The sequence below is a fragment of the Saccopteryx leptura genome, chromosome 2 (assembly GCF_036850995.1).
Source record: "Saccopteryx leptura isolate mSacLep1 chromosome 2, mSacLep1_pri_phased_curated, whole genome shotgun sequence".
Taxonomy (NCBI): domain Eukaryota; kingdom Metazoa; phylum Chordata; class Mammalia; order Chiroptera; family Emballonuridae; genus Saccopteryx; species Saccopteryx leptura.
This window is the reverse complement of record NC_089504.1, coordinates 135,787,612-135,810,283: the sequence shown is the minus strand read 5'-3', so window position 1 is coordinate 135,810,283 and position 22,672 is coordinate 135,787,612. Positions and strand designations below refer to the sequence as shown.

Genomic DNA, 22,672 nt, shown 5'->3' with positions numbered 1-22,672 from the left:
CTTTCATAGTCAATCTAATCTGTAATTTAAACTCTTCCCATATACTTTTCTCTGTTAGCACTTATCACAATCATGATTTGGCATTTATGATATACTGATTAAAATTCTTCTCCAACTAGATTTTAAATTCAGGAACAGGATCTGCTTTTGCTTAATGCTGTATCCTCAGGATTTAGTGCAGAGCCCAGCAGTTAGGCACTCAATGGTGATGTTTTGAATAAGTGAAGAAATAGATCAGAGAACAAATGAATATGATCTTTTAGAAAAGTTTCTGACCTCTTTACTTCAGCAACCATTTTTTGTTGTTGTTGTTATTCAGGACTGCTTTGTTTTTCATTGTATTTTCTTTAAATTGAGAGATGAAATGTCAGCAGGTGCATCATGAGTTTCAAGTGGGATTGCTAGAATAGTGATGCCCATCTGGACCACCTGTGGACCTTGTTTAAAAATCAGATGTCCAAGCCTCACAGCTGAGTTGTTCACATAAATCTATTAAAAGCTATCAGACACCATTCGGGAACTCCACACTTTATCTGATTTTGTTTCTTCATCATTAGAAGAATGAAAAACAGATAACTTCAAAATATATCAATTCTGATGCAACAGGTAAGCTGTAGCCAGAAGCTCAGCATGCCATCCATACTCAGTGGGGAATATGAGCTTTAGAATATCCTTTGTCCTGGGTGGGTATGCCTTTAAAAGCAACCATTGTTGACCAAACTGCAAAGAATGTCAAAACTGAGTAACTACAGAAAGAACATTGCTGACTTTCTGCAAATGAAGGGAAAAAAAACCCTCAATAGTCTCTGTTTTTATTCTTCCCCAGATAAAGACATTCTTTTCTGAGTTTCAGCCTAAGATGCTGAAGGCACCAGTCAGAGAAATCCACACATCGGAAGTTAAAAAAAATTTTTTTTTGCCAGCATATGGTGGGAAAAATAAAACAAATCACTACAAAAATAATTGTGTAGCAAGTTTCTCAAAGGAAAATTTTTATGGTACCATACTAAAAAATAATCACTTGTCTAAAAGTTCAACCTTTAAAGTTAATGTAATCTTAAGAAAGGGGTGTCATTTTTCAGAAGAAAACATAGAGACATCACCCCAATATTTTAAAATTAAAAATCTTGAGTACATGTTTGTTTCATTTGGAAACAAAACAAGCAATAGGCAAGGCTGAAATGTAGGACTACTGGGACATTTTGCTGAGGAAAAGGTAAATTAGAGTAGTAAATATGAGGTTTGAAAAACCTACTCTTTATTTAAAAAAATGAAAGCCAATTTTACTGACCTTATCAAAGTATACTAATGAAATGTATATAGTTATGGCTATTATTTTTGTCCTAGTATTAAATCTAGAACAACGTGGATGTTATTTGCCCTGGAAAATTAAGTGCAACATAAAAATTCTTTGGAAAATAAATTTTTCCTATAGTCATACGCTGCTTTTTCAGATGCTTCCTTGGCTGATACTAAAATTTCTTATAGTTCTTGAAAAAGTGACTGCTTAATTAAGCAATCTGTCTGGATAAAACTTCCTGGAGACAATCAGTTGTAATATCCTTGTGTAAAAGACAAAATGATAGCACAGTTATGCTGAAAGTCTTGAGGCAAATGCTATAAATACACAGAGTATCTATCTGCTCAGTAGAGAAAAAGGGACCTACTTCTTACCCATAACTTAAAATTACCCATTCATTGTTCATTAATCCTAAGAAAGATGGTAGGCAGAATGATGTTAGTTCTCAGGAGTTAAATAGATTTTAAGAAACCATTGTGTCGGGGGTAGTAGATTAACATACATTATCCATATATACTGACAATGTTTTGTTTCAGAGAGTTTCATTATAATTTTCTATTTTTCTTTAATTTAAATTCCCATTGACAATCAAATGCCGTAAACAAAATTTTTTCCTAGCTCTTAGCAAATAAGAAGCGAAATTGATTGACAAACACCAGCCCTCAGAAAGATAACAATTCCAGCACGTAGGGTGCCCTACAGAGGGTGGGGTCCCTCCACGCTCCAGCAGCCACCCTCATTCCTCACCAAGGTAGAAAATAGACTCTTACAAAGAGGGAAAGTGGCATCTACTTTACATTTTATTTTTCATTCTTATTTTTTAAAATCTAAGTAAAATACATTTTAAAATATTAAGTATATTCTATGTTCTTTCAATATACCACGTTGTTATACTTTTGAAGGGTGCTCCACCAGGTTATCCAGACCGTTGTCCCAAATGGCACCATTTGACACTAAAAGAAATTAGTAGTGCTCCATACTATTATTCAAAGTGCCTGTTTAGAGGAATTTAGAGGGTTCCAAACAAGTAAGCTGGAATACTGGTTCAAAACCAAACCAGGATGAGACTAGGACTGAAACGAGTTTACATTGGAACTAAAAAAGTGTAAGAAACAGATATATATCCAAAATCTCTGACAAGAGGGGCAAAGAAGATATACCCACTCCACAATACTAAACAAAGTGATTCAGGATGGATTAGAATTTCATTTTGGAAGAAACTGACCATAGTAAAGAAGTTTTGTGTTTCCAGAATAGTGCAGAAAGGAAACTGACTTACAGGTTAAACTTTTTCGCAGAGCAAAATTTGCAGAGGAACTTTTCACTAATTAACTCCTTATAGTTACTTTAGTAACAAAGACCCTGTCCCAGTACTTTGTAAACCTTCACTATTAGAAGTGAAAAGAGGCCTGACCAGTGGTGGCGCAGTGGATGCAGCATTGACCCGGAATGCTGAGGTCCGCAGGTTCAAAACCCTGGGGAAGGGGTGGGTGTCGAGGCACGTAGGAGATGCAAGTCCTATGAGTTGATGCTTCACACTCTACTGGACCCCCTTTTTCTCTCTCTCTAAAGTTAATAAATAAAATCTTTTTAAAAAAGGAGTGAAAAGAGTAGCAGTTTAAATCTAAATACGTTTCTCAGATTCTATGCTATTAAATTAGTAAATGAAGCAAGTATAGAGGTTTGACAACTTAAGGGAGGAAACTATATAATAAGTGATATCTAACTTCTGTTGTTCTAATTAAACAAGAAGGCCCTAAGACTGAAGTTGCTTTGATACCTTAGTAGCCTACATAAGTAAACCAATACCTAAGCCTGCAATGCTTCAAAGTTAAGAAATTGAAACCTAAGGACAACTAATTACAGCCAAACAACTAGGCTTTCCCAAATATTTCAATTACTTAAGCTACAGCCAAAAAAATAGTTTCCTTGCTTTGCCTCTGTGTCTTTTCTATCAAAGTCTTTCCCCTAGCTTCTGGCTGTGAAGGCTTCCACCCACATCTGGATTGGTACTGCCCAATCCTAATATATTTTCCCTCAAATGTACTCTTAAAAAATTTAAATATGTATCAGTTTATCTTTCAACACTTCTCTGTGCAAATATCATCCAAAAAGAGAAATGAGAAGATTGCTAATATATATATTTTAGGTGAGAGAAGGGGAGATAGTGAGACAGACTCCCACATGCACCCTGACCAGGATCCACCTGGCAAGCCCTGTCTGGGCCTGATGCTCGAGTGCCAAGCTATTTTTAGTGCCTGAGTCTGCCTGCTCAGACCAACTAAGCTATCTTCAGTGACTGGGGCCATGCTTGAACCAATAGAGCCACTGGCTGCGGAAGGGGAAGAGAGAGAGAAGGCGGTGAGGGTGGAGGAAGAGAATCAGATGGTTGCTTCTCCTGTGTGCCCTGACTGGGAATCAAACCCAGGACATTTATACGCTGGGCTGACACTCTATCCACTGAGCCACTGGCCAGGGCCAGGATCATTAATATTTATTGAGCATTTACTATGTTGCAAATGTCCCATGTACCATGTAAATGTTTTCTTATGTAATCTTTACAATAATTTCATAAGGTAACAAATGAACGTTCTCAGCTTAGGGAGCTTAAGTAACTTGTGCAAGTCCAATAAAAGAAGAGCAGGAATTTGAACCTAGGAACTCTGTCTCCAGAGACTGTTTCCCTCTATATGATACTAGTAAGATGACTTTGGCTAGCTATACTCTAGGTAAAAGCCATGCACCTTCACCTCCACTTGTAATTCAGTTTGGAAGTAAGGGGAGCTGCAATCCTTTTTAAAACTAAAACTAAATGAGACTTTAAGATAACTGATGGTGCACTAATGTACAACTATTGAGCAAAGCTCTGGCAACACCACTCTAAGGAGGATATAATTGCCTTCATTTACTTTGGCTGTTCATCTTACACTTTCCACATCAGTAATTGTCTTATTGGATAGCTGTTTTATAACTGCAAACTTGATCACCAATAATAACAATTACAAACAGCTAAGACTTTTTGTCCCAGGACTTCTGCTAAGGGCTCACATGTGTTAATCCATTTGATTCTAGTTTTATACCATTATGATCAGAGAAGATCCTTGATGATTTCAATCTTCTTAAATGTATTAGGACTTGTTTTGTGTCCAAACATGTGGTCTATCCTAGAATGCTCCATGTGCACTTGAAAAGAATGTATATATATTCTGCTGCTTTAGAGTGAAAGCTCTGAAGATATCAGTTAAATCCATCAAATTTAGTATGTCATTTAAAGCCGCTGTTTCCTTGTTGATTTTGTCTGGAAGATCTATCCACTAATGTCAATGGGGTATAAAATCCTATGATGCCTGTATTACTTGTCAATCTCTCCCTTTATGTCCACCAAGATTTTCTTTATATATTTAGGTGCTCCTATGTTGGGTGCATAAATGTTTACAAGGGCTATATGCTCTTGTCGGATTGCTCCCTTTATCATTATGTAGTGCCCTTCTTTGTCTTTTACATCACCTTTATTTTAAAGTCTATTTTGTCATATATAAGTATTGCTATGCCAGCTTTTTTTCATTTCCATTTACATGAAATATATTTTTCTATCCCTTTACTTTTAGTCTGTGTATGTCTTTCATTCAGAGATAGGTCTCTTGTACACAGCTAATGTATGGTTCTTGTTTTCGTATCCATTCAGCTACGTTATGTCTTTTGAAAGGATCATTTAAGCCATTTACCTTTAAAATGATTATTGATAGGTTTGTATTTACTGCAATTTTATTCTTTTAACTATGTTCTTCTGTTTTTTTCTTCTTTTCCTTCTCCTTCATTTTCTTGTTAAAGCTGGCCCTTTAACAATTCTTGTAATACTGGTTTGGTATTAACAAACTCCTTTAGCTTTTTCTTGTCCGGGAAGTTTTTTATTTCTCCTTCAAGTTTAAATGATAGCCTTATTGGTTAAAGTAGTCTTGGTTGTAGGTTTTTTATTTTCATCATTTTGAATATTTCATGCCAACCCCTTCTGATCTGAAAAATGTTTCTGTTGAAAAATCAGCTAGAAGTCTTATGGAAGCTCCCTTGTAAGTAACTAACCGTTTTTCTCTGGCCACCCCACAAAGAATGGGAGTCATAGACAATCTAATAAATAGAAACAAATACAAATGACAAATCTCAAGAAAAAGCGCTAAATGAAATGGAGGCAAGCAATTTATCAGATATAGAGTTCAAAATAATGGTTATAAGGATGCTCAATAGCATGAAAAAGGACATAAAAACCATAAAAAAGAACCAGTCAGAAATGAAGAATAGAGTACCTGAAATAAAGAATACACTGCAACAAATAAACACTAGGTTTATTTTTAAAAAAATAAGGATAGTTTAAAAAACCTTTGGGACAATAGGAAGTGTTGTCTGCATCATATGGGTACCAAAAGGAGAAGAGAGAGAGAGAGAGCAAGGGATCGAGAACCTATTTGAAAAAATCATGACCAAAAACTTTTCTAACTGGTAGAAGGAAAATGACACCCAATTCCAGGAAGCACAGAGAATCCCAAACAAGATGGACCCAAAAAGGCCCACACCAAGATACATCATAATTAGAGTGGCAAAGGTTAAAGACAAGGAGAGAATCCTAAAAGCTGCAAAAGAAAAAAGTCATTTAATCCTTATAGCAATTCTTTGACACTGGCATGATTATGACAGGCGAGAAAAAGGAGACTTAAAGAGGGCAAGCAACTTGCCTGAAAGATTTTTATTTATAAAGTTAACTAACTTTTTATTGATTAATGTTATTTTTGTATCCCTTAGCTTCAGAAAAAGACATAAGGAAATTAAAAACACACTTGATGACCCTTTGGGTAGTCCACACAATCATATATCTTTTATATCATCGCACTGATTCTACTTTGCAATTTAAGTATACTATTAATAGATTTTTAAAATATTGTTTAAGTCTAATAAATCACTACTTTGGTATGTATAGTGTTTGAACATGTCCCATGGAGAAACTAGTTGAAAAAAAAAAGAGGTGAAATATTTATGGAATGAAGGCCCCATTCCAATTCCCCCAAACCCAACAGAAGAAAACAATCAGCCTTTTGAAAACTTTAGAGTTGATTATTTAATGAAACACATACACACACACACATCTATTGTCAGACATAGGCTGGAATGAATAAGCTTTGATCTGAGTATGAAAATTAAATTCTCTTTTTTAATTGATTTTTTCAGGCAATTTCAATAAAATGATCAAATGCAATCGAAATATCATATTCTTCCCTGGAGCTCTCAAGTTCCCTTCCACTGTAATCTATGTTTGAATCCCATATGAAAACCCTTGGACTATAAATCCGTACCATCTGTGCCAAAATGACACTTGGTAATGCACACATACTTGAGGCAAAATTGAATCTCAGAGATTGGCAACAACTATCTTCCCTGCCCCCTACCCCACCTCCACAAAAAGTTCAGGATTTCATATAATGCAATTATAGTGAAAAGCAATTTTCCTTCATTCAAACATTTAAATAACTTGTAAAAATTATTTGGCTTGTACTTCACAGCACAAGTTGAACCAAGCACTCATTTTTAACCAATGTAGAACATCGCAGGTCTTCTGATTTTACTTCACAGGAAATTAGTCATTGATTTCTTATGATAAATGAGTTCTGATGAGCTATGGTGAAGACCAAGGAAAAGTGAAAATGAGTTAGAAGGGCCAGTCTCTCACCCCAAGACTCATTTAGCTTGTCACTCCTACTAATAAATAGCTTTAGCAACATCTGGGGCTTCATTGATTGCTTGTTTTTCTCTTACCTTTTTGTATTATCTCTCTGGCTTTTGGTTTCCCTAGGGCCAGAAGGTATGAATAAGAAGAGTTGAGCAGGAAATGTGGCAGAAGAATCTAATCCAGGTATAAAGAGCTGCCTGAGGAGCACTCACAGAATCCCACAACCAGCAGTCTTTCATTAGGGGACCTTTTTCATCTCAGAAAGAAAGGCCTGTTTCACTATTATATCTACGTACCTAATGTCCAGCAAATCGGAAGGCACTGTGGGATGGGCTCCCATGAACAACTGCAATCACCTGTGTATTGTGAAATGCAGACAAATGTCTTCTGGATCTAAAAATGTCACCATTGCAGCCTCTAGCACACATAGAGTTTGAGAAACATAACTTGATTATCTTCTTAGTGATCAGGAACTGAATATCACCTTGTCATTCACTCAATCATTCTTTTATCCAAAACCAAAAATTATTGATAACCTGCTATGTATTAAGCACTGTGCTAGGTAATAAAAGTAAAGAGTTCAAAAGCAAAAAACATTCACCAAAATATGTGGACCTTCACAGATATCTTTTCACTTCAGCTTTACCCAATTTTATGTGTTTGCTTAGGGAAAGAAAAGGAAAGAGATTTTATAGATGCTGAAATGCATAGTGGTTAAGAGCACCATCTCAAGACCTATGTGGGTGGGTCCCATTCTATAAAATTTTCTATTTTTCCTAATAAAATTTTGTCCTTGTTCATCAATGCATTTCTTATAATAGGGGGGAAAATCTGAAAATAAATATAATATAATAAGAACAGAAAAAGAATTAGTGTAGTAATGGAATTAAATACTATGAGGTTAATTTAAAAATGGCTGGGAAGAGTTAGTAACATGGGAAAATGTCCATATAGTAAGTAAAAAATTATGTATGACCTATAATCTGGTTCACAGAATAAGTAAAGTCTTACAGAAATAATATTTGAAATTGTATTTGCATAAAAATAACATGGCCACAAGCACCATGTTAAATAAATAGTTTGGGACAAGGAGTTCCATAGTATGCCAGAATATAGAACCATGTAAGCATGTGCTGTACTTATGGGCTCACATATTGCTATCTACAAATCACTCTTCATTTCCTTGTCATTTGGGTGATTTACAGAGAATGTTATATCTCAACATAGAGTTTCAATTTTTCATTAGGAGAATAAAATTATCATTCTAGCATCTTTAACCAGTCAAGTTTAGTAGCTCTACTGACAAAGACAAAATGAAAATCCATGAAACAGTGCTCATTATCATTATATGAGTGTACTCTTACTTGATTGGTGTGGTTTCATTATATGCCACTGCTAGACCATCTGTTTTTATATTGTTTTAGAATTTTTAATTGGCATTTAAATGGAAAACAGAGTATTTATGTTTCATTTAAAAGGAGAAAACTAACACAAAACATTTCCTCATTAAAGTGACTATAATTAAATTAATTTGACAATAAGGCAAGTAATAGAGCATCCAAATATCAAGTAGAGAATCCAAGCTATTCAAAATATTTCTCGTGGAAAACTATTTATTTAACAAAGAATGTAAAACATTGATTTTTCTTAGTATACCATGTATTTGTGTCTCCACCAAGATGCTGTCAAAGTGAGTTTTTCTCTAGATCATATAGTGCCTTATAGATATATCTCATCAGTCCCTTAATATCTTTGTGGGTCAAGGAGAAATACTTTCTTCACTTGGTATATAGAAAATCTAGCACAAGAGATCAACTCAATTATTTTAAGCAGTTGAATAATTCATTGGGAAAATAGAAATAGACTGCAGCTCACACTCTTCCTTTCTTTACATAAAGTTATAATTTTGGGTTGTATTATACATAGAGGGACAAAGCTGATTTCATAAGTCACCACATTATAATTATGATTACTAACAAGAACAAGAACTAAATAGTGCCTTTTTATTAATATCTAAATCCTGACGAGGTGGTCATTATAAATATGCAAACATATGTACATAATCTACTAAATTCACACACACGCGCACACACACACACACACACACACACTATATAGTATATTAGCATCATTTTACTGATGGAGAAAGCAGAGGGATTAAGTACTTATTTGTAACATACAGTAATTCTTTGTTGAGAAACAGATGTAAACCAAGTCTGAAAATTGCTATGTTTATTGATGTTACTAGAGTGTGGGAAGAAACAATTTGTAAGCATAAGAAAAATTTTGCTGTGTGAAATATATGTGATGAATGGAAAGATACCTGCCTGGCTAGACAGTATTTATTCTCTGGTTGAATTTAACAAAATGAAGTAAAAATAAGTAATGTTCTCTCCTTGGAATTTTTTTTAAAACCCTGTAAGTTCATTCATTCATTCATTCATTCATTCATGATTTGTTGTTTCTATTATGTGCCAGGCTACATATTGTACTTTAAGATTAAGCCAGAGCTTATCATGTGGTTTATCTAGTGGGAAAATGCAGGAATTTTAGTTCATTTTAGTGCAATATTATAGATCACTGTTATGTCCCCAAGGCTAATGTCATTTTAGGTTGCATTTATTGAAGGATAGTATCTTAAATAATAGTATATTTAATTCTATTCTAATCTATACTATTGTGACTATAACCAATATTTCTATGTTTCACTCTAAAAAAGATATAATAAACTGAAACACATATAATGAAGCTGATCGTGGAGGTTAAAAAACTAAAAATTATGTCATAAGTAAAAAATCAAGGGCTAGTTTAGAGAACAAATGACTTAGGAAGGTCATGATAGCTCTCAAACATCAGAAGGACTAACATGTTAAAAGGGAATTAAATTTGTTCTTTCTAGCTTTAAGAAATTGAAAAATAGGTGAAAGATATATGTAGATATAGTTCAGTTCGATATAGAAAATCATATTTGAATCATTAGAGCTGCTAAAGATAGAGTATGTTGCCTCAGGAATCAGCAAAGGCTGAAAACCCACTTTGCAGGCATATTGTTGAATACTTAACTACCCAAAGGATGGCTGAGCTAAATGACATATTTTTTATAAAATAATTATTTTTTTCTTTGAAAGACAAACATCAACTTGTTGTTCCACTTATTGAGGCATTCATTGGTTGATTATTTTCCTTCCTTCCTTCCTTCCTTCCTCCCTCCCTCCCTCCCTCCCTCCCTCCCTCCCTCCCTCCCTCCCTCCCTCCCTCCCTTCCTTCCTTCCTTCCTTCCTTCCTTCCTTCCTTCCTTCCTTCCTTCCTTCCTTCCTTCCTTCCTCCTTCCCTCCCTCCCTCCTTCCCTCCCTTCTTTCTTTTCTTTACTTTTCTTTTTTCTTTCTTTCTTTCTTTTTTATTTAGACAATTAAATTTAACAGGGTGACATTGGTCAGAGAACATAGATTTAGAGAAAACATCTCCATGTTATTTGAACAGTCAATTATGGTGTATACCCATCATCCAAAGTCAAATTATCCTCTGTCACCCTATATTTTGTTTCTCTTTATGCCCCTCCCCTACCCCCTCCTTTTACTCCTTTCCCCTCCCCCTGGTAACCCTGGCCATAGAGAACATTTTATGAATTTGACCCCAAAGGCAAGGGAAGTAAAGGCAAAGATAAATGAATGGGACTACATCAAACTAAGAAGCTTCTGCACAGCAAAAGAAACTGACAACAAAACAAACAGCCAACTAAATAGGAGATGATATTTTCAAACAACAGCTCAGATAAGGGGCTAATATCCAAAATATATAAAGAACACACAAAACTCGCAACAAACAAGCAAACAATCCAATAAAAAAATGGGAAGAGGACATGAATAGATAATTCTCCCAAAAGAAATATATTGGTTGATTCTTATATGTTTTTTAAATTGAATTTATTGGGGTGACATTGGTTGATAAAATTATATAGGATTTGGGTATATAGTTCTATAATACATCTTCTGTATATTGTATTGTCTGTTCAGCATCCCTGGCTGATTCTTTTATGTGCCCTGACTGGAGATGGAACCTGCAACCTTGCCTTATTCTGATGGTGTTCTAACCAGCTGAGCTACCAGCCAGAGCTAGATGACCTTTTTATTCCTTCCCAACATGAAAGTCAATTAATCTATAATGCAAGTTAGAGAAATACAGGGCAACACTGAGTTTCTTTATCTTTTCAAAGTGTTTGATGCTATCAAAAATTTTACATCCTGAATGATCTTAATGGACACTGATGTTCAGAGAAAGATCTTAAGTTTACTTTGTTATAATATGGCTGATATTCTCTTGACACACTCATTGCTCTGTTACTCACTGTATCAGTTTTCCAGGCTGGTATCATAAAGTGCTGCAAGCTCACAACAATGGAAAGCGACTGTCTCACACTTCTGGAAGCCAGAAATCCAAAATCAAGGTGCTGGCATACGCTCAGGAAGGACCTATTTCATGTCATTGTCTTTGCTCTGGCAGTTCCTTGACTTGTGACAGCACAGCTCTAGTCTTCACATGCTTTTCTCCCTGTGTTTGTATGTGTGTCTGTGCGCAAATGTCCCCTTTTAACAAGGACACCAGTTATATGGGATTAAGGGTCCACCTCCTTCAATATGACTTCATCCTAACCTATGACCCTGTTCAAATTTGGGGGGAACAGAAACCAGCGACAAGGAGGCAGGCCTACACAGTTCATCTCTACCCAGCCGCCTAGCAACACTAACTGTCAGTTTTCTACCAGTAGAACTGGAAGTTCAACAGCAGCAATGACTTCTTCCCAGAGTCAGAGGGAGTAAAATCACTACTCCCATCACCGATTTAACATGGCCTTCATAAACTATTAAAAGGGATTTGTCCTAAAGGAATACATCACTTTCTGAATTAAGTTCCAGATGATTTGGAGCCCAAGCTAATCCAATCTCAAAATAAATGCACTGATGATGGACCAAATCCTCTTAGTCTATCAAAAAAAGAAAGAGATAGTGAGAGAAGACTTTATAGCACTATGCTTGTAAAGTCAACGTTATTTCTAAAGACAAAAATTATACCAGAGGCAAACCTCTTTTGTTATTCATTAAACTATGTGATGTCTAATGTTTATTTTTAATTAGAAACATGGTATTATTTTTGGATTCTTCCAGTGCAATTCCTCTTGGATTTTCTTTTTCTGGTGCATTGCTTTGACTTAGTTGAGATTCAAATTACCTCCTGCCTAAATTTCTGCAACAGCCTCCTAGCCTGTGTTCTGGCTAGCCTCTCCCAGATATCTAATCTTCTACAGACTAATGTACCTAAAGCAGATCGCTTTCCCCATGTTACTTTCTATTTTCTCACATTTACATTGCATTTTGCCATTGGAACATTCTCCCATGATGTTACTCACTGGAACATTCTCCCATGATTTTGTTCAATTTCCCCCCAACTCCTCAGAAATTAAATACCACTCATTAGTCCAATCCCATGTGCATACAGTGCACATAATCGTTTCCTTTTCAGAATGTGTATTGCAGCTCTTGTGTCTCTCACTTTGGTATTCATTTATTCTCTAATTGACTCATATTTCATAATTTTGTCTCCAGAGCTAAATTGGCCAAGACAGGCTCTTTTTCTTTCTTCTCTCTAGCACTTAGCTTGAGTCGTGAGTTCTCATTAAATCTACTGCTCACAAAAATTAGGGGATATTTTATCGCTTCATATTCATTTTAAAATATCCCCTAATTTTTGTGAGCAGATTTCCTGTCTGACCAGGCAGTGGTTCAATGGATAGAGCATCAGACTGGGATGTAGAGGACCCAGGTTCAAAACCCTGAGGCTGCCAGCTTGAGCATGGGCTCATCCAGCTTGGGCATGGGCTCACCAGCTTGAGTGTGGGGTTGCTAGCTTGAACATGGGATCATAGACATGACCCCGTGGTTGCTAGCGTCAGCCCAAAGGTCACTGGCTTGAGTCCAAAGGTCACTCACTGGCTTGAGCACCGGGTCACTTGCTTTGCTGTAGCCCCTCCCCAGTCAAGGCACATATGAGAAAGCAATTGATGAACAACTAAGGAGCCGCAGCAAAAAAAGTTGATGCTTCTCCTCTCTCCCTTCCAGCCTGTCTATCCCTATCTGTCCCCCTCTTTGTTTCTTTCTCTGTCTCTGCCTTTCTTGCTAAAAAAAATCTATATATATTTCCTAACACCTGAATAACAATCACATTTCTTCTCAGGAAACTGACAGTAGTAAACCTTGTAGTTAAATCTGATATTAGAAATGTAACTGAAGAGTAAACAAGATAACAATTGTGATATTTGCACATCTGATTTCTGTTGTGATATTAACTTCTGATTTCTGATAAGCTCATTTCTCCTATTTCAAGGGATTGAGTAGCAGGGCTCAAGTTCCCCATCCCTGAAGTTAGGGCAAAGGACTGCCTGTCTAGTCTGCAGCTGTTCAGTGACGAGAAGGGGCGTGAGAAAGATGGCAGAAATGGAGGCATTCTGTGGAGGTCACAGAAGTGCCTACAGTCTTTACATTTCAATTCAGAGGAACAAGCATAGGAAGAGAATTTCAGTTGTTTTCAGAAAGTGTTTGTTTTTTCTTCCCCCTCTCATAGCAGTTGTGATATTGCTCAAAGCTCTTGTCCAGTTAGGAAATGCCAAGCTTCTAGTCAGTTGTGAGGCAGTACATTTAATGCTGAAACACAAACTTACCTGAAATAGTCTTCCAAGTTATTATATAAATAAGCAGAGACTTATGGTTAATGTGCTTTGTTCATGCTTCTGAATTTGTACAGAATTCAGGATCCTGCAAAGGATCTAATGGAAAGCCAGTTTTAAGCTTAACCCTTTCCATTTAGTTAAGTGACCTTCTTCAGTAAAATCTGTCCATCTATCCATCCATCCATCCATCCATCCATCCATCCATCCAACCTGTGTCACCCCAACACTAGCCGTAATACAACAGAAACTTTATCTGCCCTTCAAACAAGGAAAATGAGAAAGAAGCAGAGACACCAAGACAAACCAATGCATAACTGGATCAAAGTCACTGTGAAAGCATCTGTGTAACTCAGGAGATGCCAAGTGCATACTTATAGTGAGGGTAACAGTGATGAGAGCCCCAGAAGGCCTGGCTACCTTGTTCTAGACACCCGCTTTGCTGCCTCAGCAGTGTCCCCTTCTGGCTATTACTTAGTGGGCTTCTATACTCCTGTATGAATCCCCACACCCATATAGTAATAGCCTGGATCCTGGATCTGAGAAAACGAGGAACTAGTGAAGTGTTATTGTGTGTCTGCATTAATTTCTGTCTAACTTAAGCTGGCAGGTGAGGGGTGGAAATGGGAAGCAAGGAGTTATGTGATACAGAGGAATTCCAATATCTCTCTCCAGCTGTAAAAGTCAGATGTTATGGCTAAATATATCCCCCTATCCTGAGCCAAATACATTTCCAAGATGACTTGGCCCACACACCCGGCTAATCACACGCCAGCGGAAGCCTGACTTGTCTGCCTTCTCTCTTTTTCTCCACTGACAGGAACGTTTTACCTGACCGAACAAGCTGTGCTTCTTGAAACTCTTTTTTTCTTCTCATAGAACCTCATCTTTTCTTTCATGCCTCTCCAGGACATCTCCCTTGGCATTCTTTGAAACCTCCCAAGATGGCCCTCACATCTGGGGAAGGTGGAGAACCACTGGCCCATCCAATCCTACTTCATCCACGATACCTGTGTGGCTGCGCTGGGACTCAGACATGTCTCCTCTCTGCACCGGTCCCGAAAAGTTCCCGCTTATGTCAGCCCTTTGGCACACATCATGGATTGCCTAATGTCATTTCATGTTATGACCTTCTTTTATTCTTATTTAGCATTCTCACTGTTCTTTCCCAACCTAATCCCCCAATTAGAGGTGGAAACAAAGAGAGTTGACTCCCACTGTGCCGTCCATTTAGTTTGGGGTCAATAAATGTTTCTGATTGCCTGGAAAGGGTCAAAGGCACCAAACCGTTATTTTATCCTTGGCAGCCAAACATGAGCTTTGTGGGAAAGCTGTGTACTCCGTAGCGCTGTGGGTGTAACTCCCAGACGCTGAGTCCTCAGCGGGTTGAATGCAAGCCATGGTTTAGGAAATGCAACAGTTTCTCAATCAATCTTCATTATGATGAGGCAAGACTGTGTGTTAGGAAAACCTGGGTGATCCTCTTGGAATATAGTGTCTTAATTGTTGAGTATAGAACTCTATAGGAACATTGCAACAGTCTGAAAAAGTTCAAGTACACTATAAATGTCATTGTCACTCACGACACAAAGCATGATATAAAAAATAGGCACTTGGTCCAATTATGCACAAAGGTGAGGCCTGCTGGATCCCTTGGTGAATCCTGCCCGGTTCTTGGGGAAAAAGTCAGGCACACAGGTGGTGCAGGGCTGTTCTCATTGGGTGAGGATGCCCTCTCACGGAATAAGCTTCTCAGTGATAACCACTATTGGAGAGAAAGTGTAAGAAAAGCACCATTTATGAAAATGCATCTCTATTAGGCTTCTACTTCTGGGAGACACTATCATTAGACACAGTCCCTAGGCTCTCATCAAGGTACAGGGGGTCCTCCGGTTACGACAGTCTGACATACAACGTTTTGATTTTCTGACGCTACCTCCCATAAAAACTTAAAAAAAAATTGAGATGTGAGTTTTCTCTCTTGCATGGTCCTTCGGCAATCCTGATCCACCTGACCCAGCATCTCCATTACCCTCTGCAGGTTCTCCTGCCTCTCCAGCTTCCTCCTCCCAATAGGTCACTCTCTCCCACCTTGCAATGCCCCTTCCGGTGTGCAAGCCAACCACAGGAATAAAGGTAAGGAATTTTATTGCACTCATTTTTTGTCATTTTTTTCTGCTACTACAGTACACTGTATCGTATACTATATTTATTTCCTTTTCCTTTTTCTGTGGCTTAGTTGTGTTTTTATGTTCTAGATTATGATTTTACAACTGTGATAGGATAGGTAAGTGACTTAGGCTAGGTCGTGTTTCAACTTACACCAAAATTCGGGTTACGTCACTGTCCTAGGAGTGGAACTGTGTGGTGACCCGAAGACCCCCTGTACAGAAAATTGACATTAATTTAAAAAAAAAGACTTTCATAATGAGCACATGGTAGCTACAAGTCAGAAAAACAAAATACAGTTTTTTAAAAAACAAGTGAAAACAAGAACCAATAAGCTCTGGACCCCTCGCTCGCTGCTCGCAGCCTCCTGTATACCAGCCATGGGGCGCGGCTGCCTGTCCTAGGGACTGAGCCTGCTGAGCACTTCATGGCTCTCCGAGACCCTATCAAGCCTTAAGGACGCCTTGCAGTCCCCCTCTATGTGAGACCCTTTGAGATTGCCTGGTACCATTATTTCATTCAGACTGAAAGGATCGTATGAGGTATCCTCTTCATTTCATTTGTCCCCTTGTCTTCAGAACCTGACTCGTAGCTTTTGGGGTCACTGGGTTGTTCTTTTACTACATATTTACTAAGGCACCAAGTGCTTACCACATGGATAGGTTTCAGTGTCCACATTTTATTTATTTATTTCCCTGTTTACTCATTAAACAAGCACTGTGAAGTGGAAAGGTTGTGCCTTCAGATGAGCAGGACAGGTCAGGCAAGAGAGCACAGGTTTGTCTAATATGTTGGTACCAGATCCGTTCTTTGCTGAGACCAGAGAGCTTAAGCAATATTTTGTTCCTATTTGACAGCTCTCTCCACAACCCCAGAAAAAAATCCCTGTAATAATTCAGGTCTGGCAGGGGGACCAACAAGCAACCTTTCCTGAACATAGTAAAATGCATACACTTTTATTGCCATACCTAATCACAAGCACAGGGGTGATTTTCATAGACTGAAAGGAATGGCTATTTCTAAGTGGTAGTTTTCACTGTACAGCAATAAAGCAAAGGAGAGACAATATAACAAATATTTGTAATTATTATATTATTATAAAGGAATCATCAGTATAATTCTGTCAAGACAAGAGAAAGACCTGGTAAAAGCCTGTGACAGCTGAGTGGGTGCCTAATCTCACTGCCGAGACCTGGCCCCGCTGCTCCCTCTGCGGAGGGCTCGTTTGCTCCACAGACCTACCTCGTCGGTTCCTGTGTCCAAGAAACCTGTCGCTGTGCATGGACTGCTGTTAGTCAGGTTTCTGATTAATGGTCAGCGTGCCAGGTCTGACCACTTTGAAGCTTACTGAAAGATGGCAGTTTCCCCACTGAGATATTTCTAACTCAAAATTATTCTGCAATTTGTAAGGTGCTGGTGATGAAGGCCCCACCCAGTTACAACCTTTATTCCTGTCCTGACACACACCTGTTTTCATGCAGGTAAAACACTGTTGTGGGAAATTAAATGGTTTTAGTAAGCTCAGAGGTAGGGGGTCCTACAATTGCCATGACTTAGAGATTTTTCTCATGGTCCAAGTATAAGTATGTTGACCCTTCCCACTAACTAAGACTCACTCTGGGAGCTGCACCTTGGGTGATGTTCTCATGGTCCAAGTATAAGTATGTTGACCCTTCCCACTAACTAAGACTCACTCTGGGAGCTGCACCTTGGGTGATGTTCTCATGGGAACCTCAGAACCAGAGGAACCTCTCACCTGGGTAGTAATTCTTTGCAAAGAAAAGGGCGGATGTGCGGTGTGAGTTGTTTTCCTACAAAAAAGGATAAAGGCAAAACAATTACATCATGGTGGGAGAATTACTATATTTTCATTTACTTTTCTACAGTTTAAGGAGGTGATATCTGGCTCGTTAGAGCATCACATAAACCAAAGACCACAGTTTTGGAACCAAAGCTTTAGAAAAATAAAAAATTTTGCAAAGTGCTTCTCCTTTTTGTAGTATACTAAGTATCAAGTATCAGTTCTTTCTTCAAAAGCCATCTTTAAAATGAATTATAAAGTTATTTGTACTATCTTATCTCCATGGACTCGTAAGGTCTAATGTGTAGTTAATCAAAACAGCATCTATCATCTGGGAAAATATTACCAAGATTTATTTCTTTTATAATTCTAAATTTCCCATGAAATGGATTTGGGATTAACTAGAATGTTACTGATAGCTCCTGTTAGAACTTTTTTTTGATGATAAGAAAATAAATGAATCTCTTAGTAAGTTCTTTAAAAGAGTCAGTACATGACTACCAACATGTTCATGAGTTAAAGAAAAAACTCTTCCATTGAGAATACAGCTCTAGTAGTTCCTGAAGGGGTCAGAGGTTCTGCCGTTATCTTCTGTGTACACCCGATGTCCATCCTTATTTTACTCGGAGGAAAGAAAACGTAACCATGTGGTGATTTTGCATCAGATAGTGGACTTAGGATCCTACAGGAGTCACTTTGCATGCTGAAGCTGCCACTTGTCTTCTCTTAACCTTATAACACAGAATTAGTGGGGATTAATCTAGATAATCAGCATAAAATACTTAGAACACTACTAATGCTGATTGGAAGTTCAGTTTTTCATTTTCTTAAATTATTTTAATAAAAAAAACCCAAATCCTCTATGCAGCATAATATTAACCGTGTATTATTGCTGAGATACTCAGTTATTTCCACAAAATGATCAAAAGCGGAGAACTGACAGGAATAACTGACACTGTTCTAGAGTAGTGCTAGCTGATAGAATTTCCTGTGCTGAGGAAAATGTTCTATATACCTGTGTTGTCCAAGCGGGTAGCCACTAGCTGTATGTATATGACTATCATGCATCTGAAATGTGGCTAGAGTGACCAGGAGACACATTTTTATTGTTACTTAACTTTAATTCATTAAAACTTAAGTAGCCAGATGTGGCTAATGAGTACCATATCAAACAGTGTGCTTCTAGTGAAATGAGCTCAAATTTGAATCAAATACGTCAGTGTCGGCATTCATAACTAAGAAGATAAGTGATACCAATACACACGTAACTTACGACTAGCCAACTCATTGTATTACAAATCTCTCTGTAATACATGTTAAAAAGTCAAGTTCTTTTCTTGATGAGCCTAGCACATTGCTCACAAAAATGAAGGAATATTTTATTGCTTCATATTCATTTGGAAATATCCCCTAATTCTGCTCACAAAAATTAGGGAATATTTTATCGCTTCATATTCATTTTGAAATATCCCCTTACTTTTGTGAGCAGTGCACTTAACCTCTATTAATGCTCCTAATTCCAACCTATATGTAGATGAAGACAGAAATCTCATTTGACTTAAGAGGCCCGATGGTTTGGTATGACTATTTAAAATCAGGCTGATAAAAAGCTATGGAAGCAAGCCAAGTGACCAACAATAGATGAGTGGATTAAAAAGCGGTGGTATATGCATACCACATGGTATTACTCGGCAAAACAGAAAAAGAATTAAATCTTAGCATTCATGACAGCACGATGGCCCTATAGGGTATTATGTTCAGTGAAATAAGTCAGAGAAAGATAAATACCATATTTCACATATATGTGGAATCTAAAGTACAAAATATATGAACAAACAAAATAGAAACAGACTCTTAGATATAAAGAGCAGACTGATGGTTGGCAAAGGGGCGGGGCTTGGGAGTTGGGATGAAAGAGGTGAAGGGATTGAGAAGTACACATTGGTAGTCACACAATAGTCATGGGGATGTCAAGTACAGCATAAGGAGTACAGTCAATATTATTGCAATAAATATGTATGGTGCCCGGTGGGTAGTGGAAATATCAGGGCAGATGGGAAATACTTTGTAAAGTATATAATTGTCCAACCACTACACTTTATATGTAAAACCAATACAAAATAAACTGTAATCGGAAAGATAAGTAAATAAGATGCAAACGAAATAAATAATTCAAATTGGGCTGATAAAATGTTTCTTATCCAAAAAGTTGATAGTGAATATGAAGACTTCACCTTCCCTTTTATCCCTTTTCACAAGGTAGTTGTAGTCAAATGTAAATATGCTCAGGAGTATACCAAAAGGGTGCTAGATGTCTACAAGAATTGTGATTGAAACCGATGTGATTTTGAAGTCCTGAAGGGAAACTGGGTGTGCTGGGCTAGGTGGAGCAGATAGAGATTGTGAAAGGTAAAAAGCAACAAGAAAAAAAGTTAAAATTGTATCAAGATCCAAAACAGGAGAGGAAACTCTTAAAGCACAGTTGGTGGTGTTGACCATTCGTTCTGCCTGAAACTCAGTTCTCATCATTTCTCTAATACCTCTTGATTTCTTAACTAACTGCCTGGTGGCTTCAAGATTTTTCACTGCTGGCCACAAGACATGATTAGGGGAGTGTGCCCTGCTCAGCTCCAGGGGGCGCCATTTACACTGTGGACTACACAAATTGGTAAATTCATTATGACCACTTTCTGGCTGATGGTAGGAAAGGTGTTCTTGAATTCACACAGGTACCATATGGCCTAGAAGTCCTCCAGTCTGGCCCCTAGAAAGGCAATACTCGCCTTGGGGGCCACCCTGGACCCTTCACTGTTTTCATTTTTAATGTAGTTACTGATGACCTCATTCCTACAAATGGCTCTAACCACCACCTACATGGCTCTTGTTACATTATTCACAGCCCAGATTTTTCTCCTGAGCTCTCGACTCACATCTGGTTGGGTTCGACACAGTTGTAATCAGATGTCTTAGTGGCACCACAAACACAACATATTACAAAAGCGAATTGATCGTCAATGCTGATTAACACCACCGCGATCCACCTGGAAACTCAAGCCAGAACATGAGAATTATCTTTATCTCACTCAATGCCCACATAAGATGAATTTGTGGATCCTGGAGATTCTGTCTCAGTTAACCCCTTCCGTGAATGCCCCTGCTACATTCTTAGTGCAGCTGCTCAGGACCTCTCAGTGCCCCCAGTAGCCTGCCATCTCACCTGTCAATCTGGTCCATGCTGCCTCCACACGGCTTCTATGGGATCTTTCAAAAATACATGAGTTACCATGTCACTGTCCTGCTGAAGCGTCTTCAATTTTTATACCTTGTTACTGTGATTTATAGTAAAGTTTAAATTCCCAGTTGCAGAACAGGAACAGGGGAGCTGGACTCTGCATGCTTCTCCATTTTCAATTGCTCTCACATCTAACATACCTCTGCACTTTAGTCACACACATTACCTCTGTCTCTCTTACCAGGCCCGCTCACTCTCTCAGACTGGGTCAACGGCCCTGCCCAGAACTCCAGCGGTATCACTAGGGATCTCTGCAATTCTTTCCAAATCTATCATCCCCTTTAGACTGGAATATGATTCTACCTTGAGAACAGGAATATGATTTTATCTTTGTATCTCTAGCACCTACCCAACACCTGCTAGTCAACAGATGTTTGCAAGTAGATGGATGAATGCAAAGGTGAAAGGGAAGGGAAAGCAGGAAACTGATGAACTTCAAACACCTTTGGAAGCTCAGGAAAAGCGGGGAGCTTGAAGAGATGATGTGTGATGCAGACAGTATCTTTAGATCCAGAAACCCCTGACATGGAAGTGTGGAGTTGATGGCATCAGTTTCACAGAAACCTAACATTTTTATGCTTCAGTGTTATTTTTTTTTAATCTACAAAAGAAGAAATATTACTTCAAAACATTAATACTTTAAAGCCTTTGTCTTCTATGACAAAGTGATGATATTAGTGATAAACCTTAAAGAAAAAGTTCTATGACATTTAAATGCAAAGCAATAATGGGAAAGGCTAAAAGTTGCCTTTGAACAAAGCTATTTTAAAATATTAAGCGTAAAAAGAAACTCTCCAAGAACATTTTCATTTCTCTCCTATTCTTATTTTTTCTTCTATGTCACATCTGTTTGAAGTACATTTAATGTTACCATTAAACTGTGTCAATCATTTTACAAACAAGGGAGGTGATATTTTGGTTCATAAAAATTGTCTTGCCCTAAGTCTGAAATTTTGTTTGGTCTTGAGGTCAAATATTTTGGAGTATATCTGTTTGTTTGGTTGCCAGTAACAATATAACTGGTGATGAGATGCACCTTTTTTTAAAAAAAATGAACATTTGTACAGTTTTAGAAGTCAACTCTCCATATCATTTATTTGGGGTATAATAAACATAAGTCTGGAAGCTGCATTTCATAATTTCAAATACAGATATTTGAAAATGCAATTAATTTAAAAATACTTTTAGTTTTAAAACTTTACTGAACCAATGTTTTGTTTCACTTGCATCTTCCTTTATAGTATCAGGCATTCACAATGTGCTCAATAAGTATGGAAAAAAATTAGTTAACATTTTGAGCCTTGATTTACTCATAAATAAAATGGGATTAATATCCATATCATAAAGCTGTTGGAGAATTAAATAAAGTGGTGCTTTGTACTGTGTCTGATGCATAGCAAACATTGAATCAAAGGTTGCTATTATTTGCATATCTGATCCTGGTAAGCCTGCTAACGGGCCTTTTTATCATTAACATGTGTGATCATAAAAATGTAAGAGTGTGCCCCTTACATTTCAGTCCGAACTATGGGGTAGTAGTTAAGTAACAAAACACAAAGTCAGGTTCAGAGACAAATCGGAGTCTCTAACTGAAGAGACAGCCAGCCAATAATGAGAAACTGCCCTTGTAAGGATTAAGGAGCTTATGCAACAAATTCTTTTCCTTTTGAGTGATT

The 22,672-nt window shown here is 37.6% G+C and overlaps 1 protein-coding gene across 3 annotated transcripts in view; it reads right to left on the bottom strand.

The window, feature by feature from the left end:
- FAR2 (fatty acyl-CoA reductase 2) overlaps positions 1 to 22,672 on the bottom strand; it is a 142,714-nt gene that overhangs the window by 86,071 nt on the left and 33,971 nt on the right. Inside the window, exon 1 of one of the 3 annotated variants that reach the window (XM_066368879.1) lies at positions 14,745 to 14,777. The exons of the other annotated variants lie outside the window; for them this stretch is intronic. The gene's annotated coding sequence lies outside the window, so the exon portion shown is untranslated. Of the gene's footprint in view, positions 1 to 14,744; positions 14,778 to 22,672 lie in introns of those variants that run through there. 3 annotated transcript variants of the gene reach the window in all.